Source organism: Microtus pennsylvanicus, chromosome 2 (genome assembly GCF_037038515.1).
Source record: "Microtus pennsylvanicus isolate mMicPen1 chromosome 2, mMicPen1.hap1, whole genome shotgun sequence".
Lineage (NCBI taxonomy): Eukaryota > Metazoa > Chordata > Mammalia > Rodentia > Cricetidae > Microtus > Microtus pennsylvanicus.
Window position 1 is genome coordinate 5,735,471 of NC_134580.1, and position 15,869 is coordinate 5,751,339.

The 15,869-nt window shown below is 46.4% G+C and overlaps 2 protein-coding genes across 5 annotated transcripts in view; both read right to left on the minus strand.

Annotated features, from left to right (window-relative positions):
- LOC142843019 (apolipoprotein L3-like) overlaps nt 1-15,869 on the minus strand; it is a 143,613-nt gene that overhangs the window by 53,210 nt on the left and 74,534 nt on the right. The window lies entirely within an intron of this gene.
- The window catches only part of LOC142843020 (apolipoprotein L2-like), a 108,617-nt gene that overhangs the window by 18,241 nt on the left and 74,507 nt on the right, over nt 1-15,869 (minus strand). The window lies entirely within an intron of this gene.

The window sequence follows — 15,869 nt, forward strand, 5'->3', positions numbered from 1 at the left end:
TCAGTCACTATCTGTTGTGTCCTGCATAATGTCTTGTAGACTCTTTCATGAATCAGGAACCCCGAAAGATCATCTCACCTTTAGGCAAGTTCAGCAGTCCTCTCTCTGTGGGTTCTCTGTGTCCAGTTTATGCAATAGTCCAGGCAAGAGCAGTTTCTTGCCCAAATGGCTATCAAACTCCAGAAGGATCCTCTTCGATGCCCATCTTCTTCTTGAAGTAGATTGGTGCTGCCAGGAGCAGAGTGTCTCATTCTCATGAAAAGTCCTAAGTTATTGAAACATTAAAGGCCATATTCTGCAGTCTTTGAAAGATATGAAGAATGTCTATCTAACTGAAATGTATCTCTATATATCTAGAAAATCTAACTAACATGACTACAATCTTGACTATTACTGATGATTATCCACTAATCTATATTTCTTAATTATACAGTACATATTTAAATGAACTACACAATCACAATACCTTAATCAAAATCAGAAACACTTATACATATAACAAAATTGACCTTAAATCTCTATCAATAAAGCAAAATCTATACTAATGCAAATTATTCATATCTATATCCTTTCCCCCTTTAAATGTAAAAGAACGTTTATAAACCATACTTGGGAACATGGGCGCAGTTTTTTCTCTCCAAACTGCTTCCTGCTGAATGGGGGCGTCGTTAATTAGGTCTTTCATGGTATAACCTGTGTGCCAGGGTCATCTCAGTTGGCAGTTGAGCAAAGCAATTTTCTGAAGATGTTCACAGCAACCCTTCAGGAGGACGTGGTCCATCATACCAAATCGTAATAGGAGAAATTAACAGGGTCTCATCCTCTGTGAAAACAAAAGAAGACTCTCTCCAAAGCATCATATCCTTAGACCCAAATTCTGAAATCATACCCTCATGATATCCGTTCTGGTTCCACTTGTCAGCCCATATAATGAAATGTCTCTCTGCACTCAGCTCCTTCACAGTCAAAAATTTTAAAGAAAACACAATAATACAAAGAATCCAGACTCTCTGTGAATTTTTCATCTTTACGCGGCTTATTTTTACTCTATCACTTTACTTTATTCTGTCTCTTTAAAGACTTTACCTTTTTTTTTTAAACCATTAACTTTATTCTCTATATTCTTTTTCTTCTCTCTCCCAAGCCTACGTACATTCATCCAACAGTGTGACTCATTTAGTGGTCTGAATCTGTCCTATTGTGAATCTGCAATTTTTTACTATCCAGGAGCAATTTTGATTTGCGCCTTTAAATCACTAGGCGCTTAAGAATCTAAGCTGTGACATTCCTAGGTTAACTTTTTGCTTTTTGAGCGCATATCTTTGACCTGGAACAACCCTGTAGACCAGGCTGTCTTTGAACTCTCAGAGATCCTCCTGTCTCTGCCTCCCAGGCATTGGGATTAAAGGTGTTAGCTACTACACCTTGAACTCACAGAGATCTGTTAGTCTCTGCCTTCTAGGCACTGGGATTAAAGGCGTGTGCTACCACACCTTGAAGTCACAGAGGTTTACTTTAAGAATTTTAACTTTTAGTCTGCATATATTTTTAACACAGTTTAAACCATTTAGAAATTTTCTTTGTCTTTGAATCTCTCTTTATTGTATATCTCTCTTTTTCTGACCACAAGAGCCTTTAATTTACCAAGCAATCTCAGTAGGACTAAAGGCGTGGCTTTGCCAGCTAGATCCAGTCCATTCCTTAGCTTTCCAGCCTCATGGCTGAGGTACTGGCTGCAAGGTCCCTGCCAGCCAGCGAGCTACAACAGACAACACTCAAATCCTCTCTCGGTAGCCGGCCCTCCTGCCTCAAACAGTAAGAGTTTGCCCTGGCAGGATGGCCCAGAAAGCCGGCATTTTTAAACGGCACAGCTTTTTTCCTGCTAAGGCTGAAAACCGAAAAGCATGTGTTCAGCTTTTCGTCAACACTGTTTAAGTGTTTCGTGGCAGAACCTCTTAATGAGCCGCAGTGTTTTGCAGCTAAAGCTGAGTCAGGAAGCCTCTTGGGGCTACCAGGTAGGAGCGGCACTCAGCACTTTAATCATGAGACTGAGCATACAGCACAGAAATTCTTTTCATCCAAGTTACATCCAACTCTGACACACAGAGCACTGCGCAGTCTGAAAACACGTCTCTGTATGGCGGCAGGAATCCGCCATGCTCTTCCGCCTGCCTAAGCCTGATTCTGCCTTCTGCCCAGGAGCAGGCCGGGAGCTCTGAGTCATCGTCATGGTCTCAGAGCACTCTCCTTCCGATCCCAAGCCGGAACACAAACATAAAGCCAGAGTTTGCACTGGTGGCACAGCCCCAGGAAGCCACGCTTTGAAATGACACAGCGTTTTTTTCTGCTGCTGTTGCCGAATCAGGAAATCTCTCTACGGCACGCCACGAACAAACAGCAAAAATCTGTGTTAAACGCTCTCTTCCTTATTTTTAAGCCTTCTCAGGTTTTTTAAATAGGTTTAGTCCATCACGTGGGCGCCATTTGTAGTAATAGGGGCGGCGGCGGGGCTACATCCCCAAAACCCTCAGCCGCCTGCCCGGCTCGGCTAGCTTATGCCCCGAAATAATTACACAGACACTGTATTCTTTTAAACACTGCTTGGCCCTTAGCTCTAGCCCTTACTGGCTAATTCTGATATCCCTATCAACCCATCTCTAACAATCTGTGAGCACCGGTCTTACCGGGAAGATTCTAGCCTAAGTCCATCCTGGGTCGGAGCAGGTAGCATGGCGTCTCTCCTGCGTCTGCTCCGGAGAGGAGAGCTGTCGAGTCTGACCTCACTTCCTCTTCCTCCCAGCGTTCTGTTCTGTTTTCTACACCCACCTAAGGGTGGGCCTATCCAATGGGCCTAGCAGTTTCTTTATTGCTTAGCCAATGAAATCAACAGATTGATTGATATATGACACTCCCACATCAATCAGAGAAATGCAAATCAAAAGAACTCTGAGATTCTATCTTACACCTGTAAAAATGGCCAAGATTAAAAACACTCATGACAACTTTTGCTGGAGAGGTTGTGGGGAAAAGGAAACATTCCTCATTGTTAGTGGGAGTGCAAGCTGGTACAACCCCTTTAGATGTCAGTGTGGCAATTTCTCAGAAAATTAGGAAAACAACCTTCCTCATGAACCAGTAATATTACTTTTGGGTATCCAAAGGATGCTCAATCGTGCCATAAGGACATGTGCTCAACTATGTTCATTGCGACATTGTTTGTCATAGCCAGAACCTGGAAACAACCTAAATGCAGCTTGACTGAAGAGTGAATAAGGAAAATGTGGCACATTTACACAATGGAGTACTACACAGTAGAAAAAAATGACAATTTGAATTTTGCAGGCAAATAGATGGAGCTAGAAAACATCATATTGAGTGAGGTAACCCAGACCCAGAAAGACAATTGTCATATGTACTCACTCATAAGTTGTAATTAAACATAAAACAAATAAAACCAGCCTACAAACCACAATCCCTGAGAACCTAGATAACAATGAGGACGCCAAGAGAGATCTAATCTATATGGGAAGTAGAAAATGACAAGATATCCTGAGTAAATTTGGAGCATCGGGACCATGGGAGAGGGCTGAAGGGTGGGGAGAGTCATGGAGGGGAACAAAGAAAATTGTAGAGCTCAATAAAAATCAATAAAATTAATAAAAAGTAAAAATGCCTGACACAGTGTAAGCATTGGAATTCTAGAGCTCTAGAAAGGGCCAATGCAGGTCTTGATCACCCACATATGACCGGGTTGTGGGTTTTAGCCCAAGCTTTCTTAACCTGAAAAGACGGAAGATCCAACTGTTAAAAGCCACGGTCGGGGGATCCAGGTGTATTTTAGCAGTTTCAAAGTTTGCTCGGGCAGTCAGAAAAGACACTTAATAAAAGATGTCTAGATGGAAAAACCTCTAACCAGGTTCCAGTGTGTTTTATAATGTACATACATTAAGAAATAAAGAAAAAGTGAATAGTCATAAAATGCATAGTTTATACAATAAAGTTGTTAAAGAGAGAGTAAAAGGAAAAAGTCACATAAGATGGGAAATCCATAGGGAGTCTGGATCCTGTGTAGTTGTGTGTTGATTTTGAATTTTTTGATGGCTGATGGGCAAGAGACAGCTGCTGGGAGAATGGGATTGTGAGTTGACTGCAAAACTGAACTTTAGGAAAGCGTTAAGTTGAAAAAGAAGTCAAAATATGTATTTTTTTTAACTAGAAATTAAAAGTGCTTTGCAGTTTTGTTCGCAGAGGAGATGAGAGGTTGTTGACTCCTACAGGAATCATCTGGATCAGGTTTGATCATGGGAGACCTCCTGAAACTTGACAGGTGAATTTTACTTAATTAAACAAATGTAACACTTCTTTGCACCATTAAATAAATAACCTAGAGCATAAACAAAAGTAGCACACGTTAAAATAATATTCTACAACACTTAGGCATCCTGAGGGCTGGGATTAAAGGCATGTGTAACCATGTCTGGCTGGAATTTCTTACACTTACTGTCTTAGTCACTGTTCTATTGCTGTGAAGAGACTCCATGGCCAATGAAACTGTTACAAAATACATTTATTTGGGGCTTGTCTACAGTTGCAGAGGTTTAGGCCATTTATCTTCATGTTGTGAGCATGGTGGCATGCAGGCAGACCTGGTGAAGTTATAGCTGAGAATTCTACATTCAGATCCGCAGGTAGCAGGAGAGAGAGAGACCCTGGCTTGCCCTGAGCTTGTGAAGCCTCAAGGTCCACCTCTAGTGACACACTTCCTCCATCATGGCCACACCTACTCCAACAACACCACACTTCCTAATCCCTCTAAAGTAGCCCCACACCCTAACGACCAGGCATCAAATGTATGAGCCTATGGGGGCCGTTCCCATTCCAAACCAGGACACTTACTGTCCATGATGTCTGGCTCCTTACTCACACATAGGAGTCTTTGGACATGCTGTATCAGGTTGAGACTCTTGAGACTCCATGTCATGGAGGTTGACAGGCACATATTTAGATAATGTGTGTGAGTTTTCAGTGTTGGCAGAGGAGGACTTGAACCCTGAACATGGTAATCCACATCTCACTCGCAGATGACTAAACTCCACTGTCTTAAAGACACAACTGCATCCCCCTCTCTTTATATTACATGTGTGCATCATTGTGTGTTATAAATGGTTCTTCTGTTTCCACAGCACTGCCTGTGCCAAGTACCAGGTCCACATCTTAGTAAATGCACTGGGGTCCTCTGTGATGCCAAAGGACCACACCCTCCTTGCTTCTGCAATATCCTTGTCCTATCAGGACCTGGAGTCCTGCCTGTCCCCAGCCCTGCTGTGTGTGTGTGTGTGTGTGTGTGTGTGTGTGTGTGTCTTTGACCCTGCTCTTCTCCCTTACTCCCGGACTTTGTGGTAATCCTAATCATTATGCAAATAGTGATACAAAGAATGTTCTCATTGCCTGTTAGAGCCTGCATTTGTGCTAATTTCCTTATGACATTTGTAGGACTAGAAGGACTGGGTTAAGGGCGTTAACACAGGCAGTGTGTGAGGACGCTCATTCCTTCATTCTGACCAGTCCTCAGGAGTCTTTGGGGGTGGGGAAGACTTCATAAAGAGAGAAACACAAACTGCACTGGGATTGTCTGGAAGCTGGGAAGGAAAGAAACATGTTTAGCAGTGTGGGTCGGAGGCATCAGCTCCTCCTGGGACCTGATCAAAATGAGAGTGAATGACCTGTTGGTGTGGGAAGAGCTGAAGATACAGGTGGCTCACTCTCAGGACTGCACTCTGACCTTGTAATTGATGACTCATTCAAACCCTGCAGGCACACACCTATCCAGGCTGTCCACACATTTACTCTGTAGCCTAGGAGAAACATGAACTCCTTACCTGCAGCCTCATAAATGCCTAATCTTAGACTTGCTCCACCCAAGTGTCAGGAGCCCAGGTTTGTGCCCCCTCCCCTGTGCAAGCCTTGAAATACTCACAGGAATTGACAATGAAATGAAAGAATATTTTTAAAATGTAAGAGCAAATCAGAGACTGACACATGGCAGGTGTTGAGAAGTCCCCTCCCTGAAGTGAAGCCTGGGTCAGCTCCTCAGGACCAACATCATACGTTTTCAGTAATTCTGTCAGGGACTTGGGTCAGGGTGACAGGGATGGAGTCATCTCCTCAATGCCAGGTTCAAAAATAATCATTAACACTGAGATGCATCTTAAAAGTAACTTACTGACCAAAGAATTTTAAATTCTGGAAGATGCCCTTGATCCATCTCCGGGTACACATCACCACTGTAACTGTTGGCTGTGGAAAGTTGTGGAGTTTTGTAGGACAGTCAACAACACTCACCCATGACTGTAGTATGATCAGGTGGGGTGACAGTCCCCGAATTATCCAGCAGATAGACAGAAGAGTGAGTCCATGGGAACCTTTGCTGGGCTTTGTAGAGGTCAGAGTAGCTTGCTTAAGGCCCACGTGGGGTAAGTTGGGGAGAAGTGACCATCTGTACTAGTCAGGTTCTCTAGAGTAGCAGAACTCACAGAATCCATCTCTCTACATAGAAAGGGGTTTATTAGAATGACTCACGGCTGTGGCTCAGCTGGTCCAACAGTGGCTGCCTACCGATGGAAGACTGAAGACTCCAGACGCTGCTCAGTCCCCAAGGCTGGATGTCTCAGCTGGTCTTCAGTATATGCGGGAATCCTGAAGAAGGAGGCTGTAATGCGGTGAAGAGATCGACTTGTTAATGAGGCGAAACCAAGGAGGCAAAGATCACCAGCTTCCTTCTTCCATGACCTTATAGACTTTCAGCGGAAGGCGTGGCTTACTTCCTCAATATATCTGTATAATGACACGCCTTCCTGCTTTAAATCTGACTTAGAAGTGAGCCTCACCACTTCAAATTTAGCAAAATCCCCTCACAGGTGTGCCCTACATTTGAGTTTTAATTTAATTCCAGATGTAGTCAAGTTGACAATCAAGACTAGTCACACACCACTCACCCAGAGTCCATGAACCCACGGGAGTGCACTGCCACCAAGACACAGAAATTAAGTGTTAGGTAATGAACACGTTTGGAAACTTGTGGTACAAAGTTTGAAACATAGCTCATTGAGCTAAGGCTGACTGGGAAGTTTGTGTGTGCCTGTGTTTATGTGCACTGTGTGGGATGTTGTTTAAATTAGTTCAAGTGAAAACAGTTTATATGTTAACCATCTGCATCCTGAGTCATTGACTGATCTGGGATCCAGGATTTGGTGCCTGGCTTCTTCCCTCTGAGCATCTCCGGGTTCAGAGACAAGCTCATTCTTCCTGGTACCCACTTTCCCATGGCCTCTGCGGCATGTGTGCTGGCCATCCAGCCACCAAGGAGAGCAGTGCCCTGGTATGCATGAGCAAAGCAGCCATAGTAACTTTGTTTATCTGACGAAAGAGAGAGATTCTGAGAGGGAATGTACTGTCACGATGTCACACAGCTGATTCTGACTTTGTGTTTTTTAATAATTCCAAGGTTTCTAGAATGCTCTTTGTTTGTACAGACACATAGCTTGTCCCTCCCTTGACTGTGCCCTTTGATCTCTCAAACACACAGCCTATGCACTGTTTGCAGGATTGTGCACCTTGCCCTCTCTGTCCCCAGGCTGGCACTCTCTCCCTCCCAGCACACAGAACAACCCTGGCCTTCTCTCTGCTACCCCACAGGCTGAAGAGAGGGTGGCTAAGGTCAGGGGGTGCAGGCTGGACATCCACTGACTTCCTTCCTACTATTCTCTGGAACGGGACACTCTTTTCTGGGTCTCAGGTTCCACCGTCGTACTTGGCACAGATACACTCCCATGCTGGGGCTCATGTTTCTGTGGAGAGGAGACTCTGACTGTGCACACTTGCTCTGTCCACACTCAGCCTCTTGCCCTGAGCCATCGGGTGAATGATACGTGGATCTGTTTCCTGAGGATCCCCAACTGTAATCCCATGTGAGATCTTTCTTTGGAATGGCATCACTGCCCACCCTGTACGCGGACAGTATTCTATGGTAAACGGTGCCCACAGGCTCTTCCCTTCCTTATGTATTTATTTTTTTCTCTGTCATGTGGACAGCAATGGAACGCGGCCACCATCACACTCCACCCAGTAGGGAGCAGAAGATCAACTCTATGAGTCCGTCCTGAAACTTGTCAGGGTTCTTAAATCTTGTACACTTTTCTCTCCCATAGCACTGTACTCGTCATAGAGAAATAGCAGGGAAGAAGGCGAGGTGTAAGGTCATCGTGATTGTCCCCTGGGCTGAATAGCAGACGGCATGTGTGTTAATAGAGCTTGTCTCTGGATGTGTCTGAATTTGCAGAGTTTGTTCTGGAAGGCTCTGACTGATCAGTGGTTTAACTTACCGAATGAGTAGAATTCTGGAGTCTGTAAGGAAGTGGACCACACTTAGAGACTATGGGTCACTCGGAGCATGTCATCAAATGCTAATTCTTGACTGTGTCCCCTCCTGTCACTGCTTGTTGTTTCCTGGCTTCCATGTGGTAGACACTTGCCTTTGCCGTGCCTGCCCTTCCATGAGCCACAGCTGTCCTGCTGCCTGTCACTGGTGTTCAGCAGGGACAGACCTGGTCACAGCTCCTCCTCTGCGCTGTCCTTCCTTCACCCTGTCCATCTCCCCACTCCTTTTCTGGGGTCTGAGCCTCACTGGTCTCTTTACATAGTTTTTTCTTTTTTAAAGTGCTCTTTTAATAACGGAGATACATTATTACATTACATAATTTCATTTTAAGTTTTTAAAACATGTACTCTATTTTGAAAATATTCTAGATTAATAATAATTACTAGATTACTTTCACCACCCATAAAGTTCGTGTATCTATGAGAGGTCACAATGAGCCATCTCAATTCTCTCCCTATTTTCTCTTTCCTAAAGAAAGGTGTGTTCCTACTTGGGCAGAACTGTGGAAGTGAGGTGGCCCTGAATTGGACAGCTGCAGGGAGATCTCTGGGCACTGGACACTGGGTGCATATAGTGGTCATTCGTTCAAAGGGCTATGATGTAGTGGTTCTGAGAGGCCTGAGAGCCTGGAAGAGGGCAAAGACAAAAGCACAGGCTCATCAAGGAATCTCTGTCCCTAGGCGCCAGACTGACAGGGTGAGGAAAGGGTACAGGGTTCACGTCAAAGATGTGGTGAGTTCTGGTGATGGCAAAGAAATGGATCACAGACCAGTGACATGACCAAAAATGTCATGCAGTGTGGCTGCCACTCCAGAGGTGGGGATGCCGAAAAGACCTTTGCTCCAGATGCAATTGCAGCCATTGGGAGTGTGGCCTTAATGTAATGGGAAGAAACCCTGCTTTGGCTTTGGGAGGAAGGGGGTGATCACCAGCACCACCTAGTGGACCTCAGAGAGTTCTGCAGCCATGGCATCCAGCTACCCTGGTATTACCATCCAGTCCACACCGTGGACTCAAACATGCTGGACACTGTACTAGGTGCCCAAAACATGTCCACCTCTCTCCTCCTCTCCCTTTCTCTAGGGACATCACATAGTAGGGATATCACATAGTAGGGATATCACATAGTAGGGACAAGTGTCTTTCAACTGACTATGTGAAAAATGGGGCATCTGAAGTCACTCAAGAGGCAAACATCCCAGGTCTGCAAAACCAGGGAAGAGAAGTGCATCCCTTGTTCACAGCTCTGGGTGAACACAGGGAAACAGAAGAGGCGCTCATTGCCCCCAGCCCTGAGTCTAGCTAACCACCTGATTTCGAGAAGAAGCCTATTTGTCTTTGCTCAGATGAGACAGCAGAGCCCAAATCACAAGTGCCAACTTCCAGGAGGGTCGTAGAAAAACATTAGGCAGAGGATGGCGTGTAACCACAATTACCCTATTTCCATGACAAAGTGCAGATAACTCTCCTCAGTTTGACACACATATGCAGGTCAGGGATGGCAGGTGTATCTATGGAGGGACAGCAGTAGCTCTGTGATTCCACTTCAGACAGGCTCTAGTGACTGACACAGACCCTGTGGCTCACCTTCAAAACTCCTGCTGAGCCCTGAAGATGCTGCCAGTGAGCATAAAAGAGAGAGGGGACCCAGCTGCAAGTTCAACGGTGCTCAAATAGTAATGGGGAGGAGAGAAGCAAGATTTCATGAGCGTCTCCTCACCAGACAGTTCTGCAGAATGGGGCAAGGTCCCCGCTCTCTCCTTATTCACCAGAGAGAAGGTTGGCTGTTGTCACTGTCATGACATTATGCCTCAAATATTTCAAAAATGTTGCCCAGATTCCTCCTCCTCTGTTGTAGTTGACATAGGGAGATGCATCTGCCTGGGTCTGCAATGACTCCAAGCCCAGTCCCCACAGCCAGGCAGCAACACCAACTGCAGTGTTGACAGTGCGTCTACCAGGCAGCAACACCAACCGCAGTGTTGACAGTGCCGTCTACCAGGCAGAAACACCAACTGCAGTGTTGACAGTGCCGTCTACCAGGCAGAAACACCAACCGCAGTGTTGACAGTGCCGTCTACCAGGCAGCAACACCAACCGCAGTGTTGACAGTGCCGTCTACCAGGCAGCAACACCAACCGCAGTGTTGACAGTGCCGTCTACCAGGCAGCAACACCAACTGCAGTGTTGACAGTGCGTCTACCAGGCAGCAACACCAACCGCAGTGTTGACAGTGCCGTCTACCAGGCAGAAACACCAACTGCAGTGTTGACAGTGCCGTCTACCAGGCAGAAACACCAACCGCAGTGTTGACAGTGCCGTCTACCAGGCAGCAACACCAACCGCAGTGTTGACAGTGCCGTCTACCAGGCAGCAACACCAACCGCAGTGTTGACAGTGCCGTCTACCAGGCAGCAACACCAACCGCAGTGTTGACAGTGCCGTCTACCAGGCAGAAACACCAACTGCAGTGTTGACAGTGCCGTCTACCAGGCAGAAACACCAACCGCAGTGTTGACAGTGCCGTCTACCAGGCAGAAACACCAACCGCAGTGTTGACAGTGCCGTCTACCAGGCAGAAACACCAACCGCAGTGTTGACAGTGCCGTCTACCAGGCAGCAACACCAACCGCAGTGTTGACAGTGCCGTCTACCAGGCAGCAACCGCAGGTTTTAGCCTCCACTGTACCATAGTTCCCACAAAAAGACTCCAGTAGGTGGCTTTACAACACGTCAAATATATTTATTTATCCTATGGCACCTTCTTTTGTATGGTTGACTGTTTCATCCATTTTTTTCTGAGCAGTAACTGATGTTTATTCATCCCAAGTCTATAGAGCATCAGGCAGTCAGAGCCAGGTGACCTGAGACATCGTCTTGGCCAGCACCCATATTCCCAACTGTGGAAGAAACTGAGGTTCATAGGCTGTGTATGCTTCTTTATTTCAATTTCAGATGATCTCAGCATCTTTTAAAAAAGATATTTCATTACATTTATTAACTCAGTGTATATGTGTGGTGTATGTGTGTGTGTGTTTTATAGGCAGCGGGTAGGTGCCATGACAGTCTTAGGGTGCCAAAGAACAGCTTGAGGAAGTCAGTGCTCAATTTTCCCAAAGAGGGTCCCCCAGGATCAAGTTCACATCTCCATGTTTAGAAGATAGTGCTTTCATCCTTTGAGTTGTCCTACCAGGGACAAAACCTGTCCTTTGACCTCAAATGGGTTGATGCTGCACACACACCTCATCCTGTGTGGCTTCTGGTAAGATCTGTCTGCACTCAGCAGGCCCGACTGTGCTGTTGTGCAGAAACTGTCCAGCGAAGAAGCAAGCAGCACACAGACAGCTGGGGAGCTCAGGATTATTTTTCACTGTCTGGTCTGGACCCAGCTAGTGCTCTGCGCTTTCCTGTCCCAACCTGGGTTTTCTTACTGTTTTTGTGGACTGAACAACAGTGTTTAATTTGTTCCCTATGTAGCCACCTGCACAGGGTTCTTAGAGTGGAAATTATTGCATCTGGACATGCCTTCAGATGCAGGGCTGACAAGGTTCCAATAGTTTCTGCCAGGTCTGTTCTGATGGAGGAAGGTCATTGGTTAAAAAATAAAGAAACTGCCTTGGCCCATTTTATTGGTTAGAACATAGGTAGGTGGAATAAACAGAACATAATGCTGGGAGGAAGAGGAAGTGAGCTCAGAGACGCCATGCTCCCCTCTCCCGGGCAGACACATGAAGCTCAGAACCAGGATGGACGTAGGCTAGAATCTTTCCCGGTAAGACTGATGCTACACAGATTATTAGAGATGGGTTAATCGGGATATGAGAATTAGCCTGTAAGGTCTAGAGTTAGTGGGCCAAGCAGGGTTTAAAAGAATACAGTGTCGGTGTAATTATTTCGGGGCATAAGCTAGCAGGCGGCCTGGGTACTGGGGACACAGCCCCGCATCTCATATCACTACACTGTTCTAAGAACTACCTGTCAGTTCCTCCTTGCCTTCCAGATCTGCTGTCCTAGCCTTCTACCTAGAGCTCTGTTATGCCCAGATCACAGAGTCCCTGCAAAACCAACTTGGAGACCGAGTCCTGTATGTAAAAGCAAAGAGCCTTTATTCTTACACAAGTTTGCAAACTTGGACTTTCTGTGTGTCTATCATATAGGAATAGTTGGGGAGTCCTGATGTCAGTTAGGGTAGGGTTTTTGTAGTAGTGAAGGTAGGGGTGAGGAATTTCTAAGGTTTAAGACCCTGACTGGGTGACGTTTGTCTAGGGGTGTCCTGGTGAAAAGTGATGGAGATGTGCTGGAAGGTGATCCTATTTACAAAGTTTGGAATTTCCTTCAGATGGGCTGTTCCTGGGTAGTTCCTCGGTGGTTCCTGGGTGGTCTCAGTTTGTGGCCTTTCTTGCAACCCTGTATTGCCTCAGGTAAACTATTGAGACTCAGGCCTCTATTGGACTGTCATCGCTGGGTCCTTCAAGCTCCTATCTAGGGTCACTCACAGTATCTCTTGAACCCTGACTATGACACTGCTACTGGACTCTCTGGGCTTTGGGAAGGGAGTTGGCATTTGGTTTTCCATCCCTGACCAGTTGCTCATCCTGGGCTCTCACTGTGTCCTATCAGCCTGCATTTCCCTTCCTACTGAACACAGCTGGGCTCCAGATCTCAGTAGGGACAGTCAGGGTCCACCCAGCTCTGTGCTGCTGCACTGGGGGGTCTTGGCCTCCTCAGTCCAGAGGATCCTGCTGTTGTTACAGCTCCTCACATGGGAGGAAAGTGACTGAGACAGAACCTGGGGACATGGGTTGATCATGTCTACAGCTTTCTGACTTGTCCCCAAATGAGTTCTTGAGTCTTCTCGCTTACAAGACTTTTGACTCTGGTTTTCTCACATGAGGCTTTCAATAGTAACTTTAGGAGCACCTACTGTGTGCTGACCATATTCTGAGCACTCCATGTCGTGTTCCTGTTCCTCTTACATTAAATAGCAGTAGCAATGACACTTAGTTGGGAAGTGGTAAGGAACTCGCCAAATTCACATAATTAACTGGCGATAGAAGTGGTCCTAACAGCTATGGGCATCCTAGCCAAGAGAATGGCCTCCTGTCCTATTTAGATTCAAGGAAAAGTTCATTAGTTGGACTTGTGACCACGAGAGGGAATGAAATGGGTACTTGAGAGAGAAGATGGCAATGTTCTGGCATCTGGGGGAGGGACCAGTGTGTAGCAGCCGTAATATGTAATATCAATGGAGGTAATAGCACCTGGGTGTGGACCCCCATGCTGAGCTCATGGCTCTGTGGGGAGGAGACCCCGACTGTGCACACTTGCTCTGTCTACATTAAGCCTCTTGCCTGGAACCAACTGGGTGACTGATATTTGGCTCTGCTTCCTGAGGATTTCACAACAGTAATCCCACGTGAGATCTTTCTTCAGAATGGCCTCACTGCCCACCCTGTAGACGGTATTTTGTGGTAAGCAGTGTTCACAGCCACTTCCCTTCCTTTGTATTTTTTTCCTTACTGTCATGTGGACAGCAATGGAATGAGGCCACCATCACACTCCACCCAGAAGGGAGCAGAAGATCAACTAACTCTATGAGTCCATTCTGAAACTTGTCTGAAATCTACATTTTTCCTCACACTGGACTCATCATGGAGAAATCGCAGGGAAGAAGGTGAGGTGTAAAATATCATCGTGATTGTCCCCTTGGCTGAATAGCAGACAGCGTGTGTGTTAACAGAGCTTGTTTCTGTTTGTATCTCTATTTGCAAAGATTGTTCTGGAAGGCTCTGACTTGATCAGTGGTTTAACTTACCGAATGAGTAGAATTCTGGAGTCTGTAAGGAAGTAGGCTACACCTAGAGACTATGGGTCACTCGGAGCATGTCATCGAATGCTAATTCTTGACTGTGTCTCCTCCTGTCACTCCTTGTTCCTGGCTTCCATGTGGTAAACACTTGCCTTTGCCGTGCCTGCCCAGTGAGCTTGACCTCAGCACAGCTTCGTTTTCCTCGCTGTGACTGCACTCAGTCCGTGTGCTCACAGGGTCCTTGATTACTCATCAGAGACATGGGTTCGTAGAGCCGTTGTGACAATCAGGTAAAGAACAGTCTATCACCATAAAGTGACACCCTGGTGATAATCCTTGAGGGTCCTGTGCCCTCCCAGTACACAGGACAACCGCCCAACTCTCCTTCTCCTCCATCATTTCCATTTCAATAGTTTATCTTTATAGCTGGGTTCAGATGTCACACGCGCTACAGCTGGGTCTGTGTTGACTGAGCACGTGCCAGGGACAGCCATCTGCAGTGCTGTGGACACCATGAATCCTTCCCTTTTTGTGGCTCTGGAGTAACAGCCCATCATGAGGACCATCCTATCTTCACACATACAGGACACCCTCAGCTGCCTGAGCTCAATGCAAACATCTCTGGGGGCAGCAGCTGCAGGCACAGTCCTGCTGCCTGTCACTGGTGTTCAGCAGGGACAACCTGGTCACAGCTCCTCCTCTGCGCTGTCCTTCCTTCACCGTGTCCATCTCTCCTGTCCCTTTCTGGGGCCTCTACTCATCTCTGAGCCTCACTGGTCTCTGTCTATAGCCTTTCTTTTGTTAAGAGCACTTCTAACACCTGAGATACATTATTATATCATAGAAATTCATTTTAAGTTCTTTTTAAATGTATTTCTATCTTGAAAGTATCCTTCTACCTGCTAGAATACTTTCACCACCCATGAAGTAATGCTGTATCTATGAAAAGAGACCACTGTCAATTCTCATTGACACCCACCATGCTTGTTTGTCTCTTTCGTAAAGGAAGGTGTGTTCCTGGTGGGCAGAACCATGGAGGTGAGGTGGCCCTGGACTGGAAGCTGCAGGGAGCTCTCTGGGCACTGGACACCTAAGTGATCATTCACTGAAAGGGTTATGGTGCAGTTGTTTTGAGAGTCCTGAGAGCCTGGAAGAGTGCAGTGACAAAGGCACAGGCTCTTCAAGTAATCTGTGTCCTAAGGACCAGACTGATGGAGTCAGGAGAGAGGGCAGGGTTCAAGGTCAAGGGTGTGGTGAGCTCTGGCGATGGCTCCTGAGTTTGGTCAGGATCAGAATCTGAGCCCTGGCACAGTGTTCACTATAACACGGTCACATGGGCTCAGCAGTAGAGAGGACTCCATGAGCTTGGACACTGAGGAGCAAGTTGCTAGGCAGCTCATGATGCAGATTGATTTCTTTCCCATGTTTGTCCACTGCTCAGTTCTCTTCCCACTCTGAGTCCCCAGGGCAATGGCTTTGTCCACATCCAGCTGTCCCTTGGCCAGACATCCCTTCCAAGCAAGGACAGAGGGGCTGTGTGACCCAAGAATGATCCTCTAACAGACAAGACCCAGGAAGTACACAGGTCTTCTCTCTGCCTCAGGTGTTCAGAACTTGGGAAGA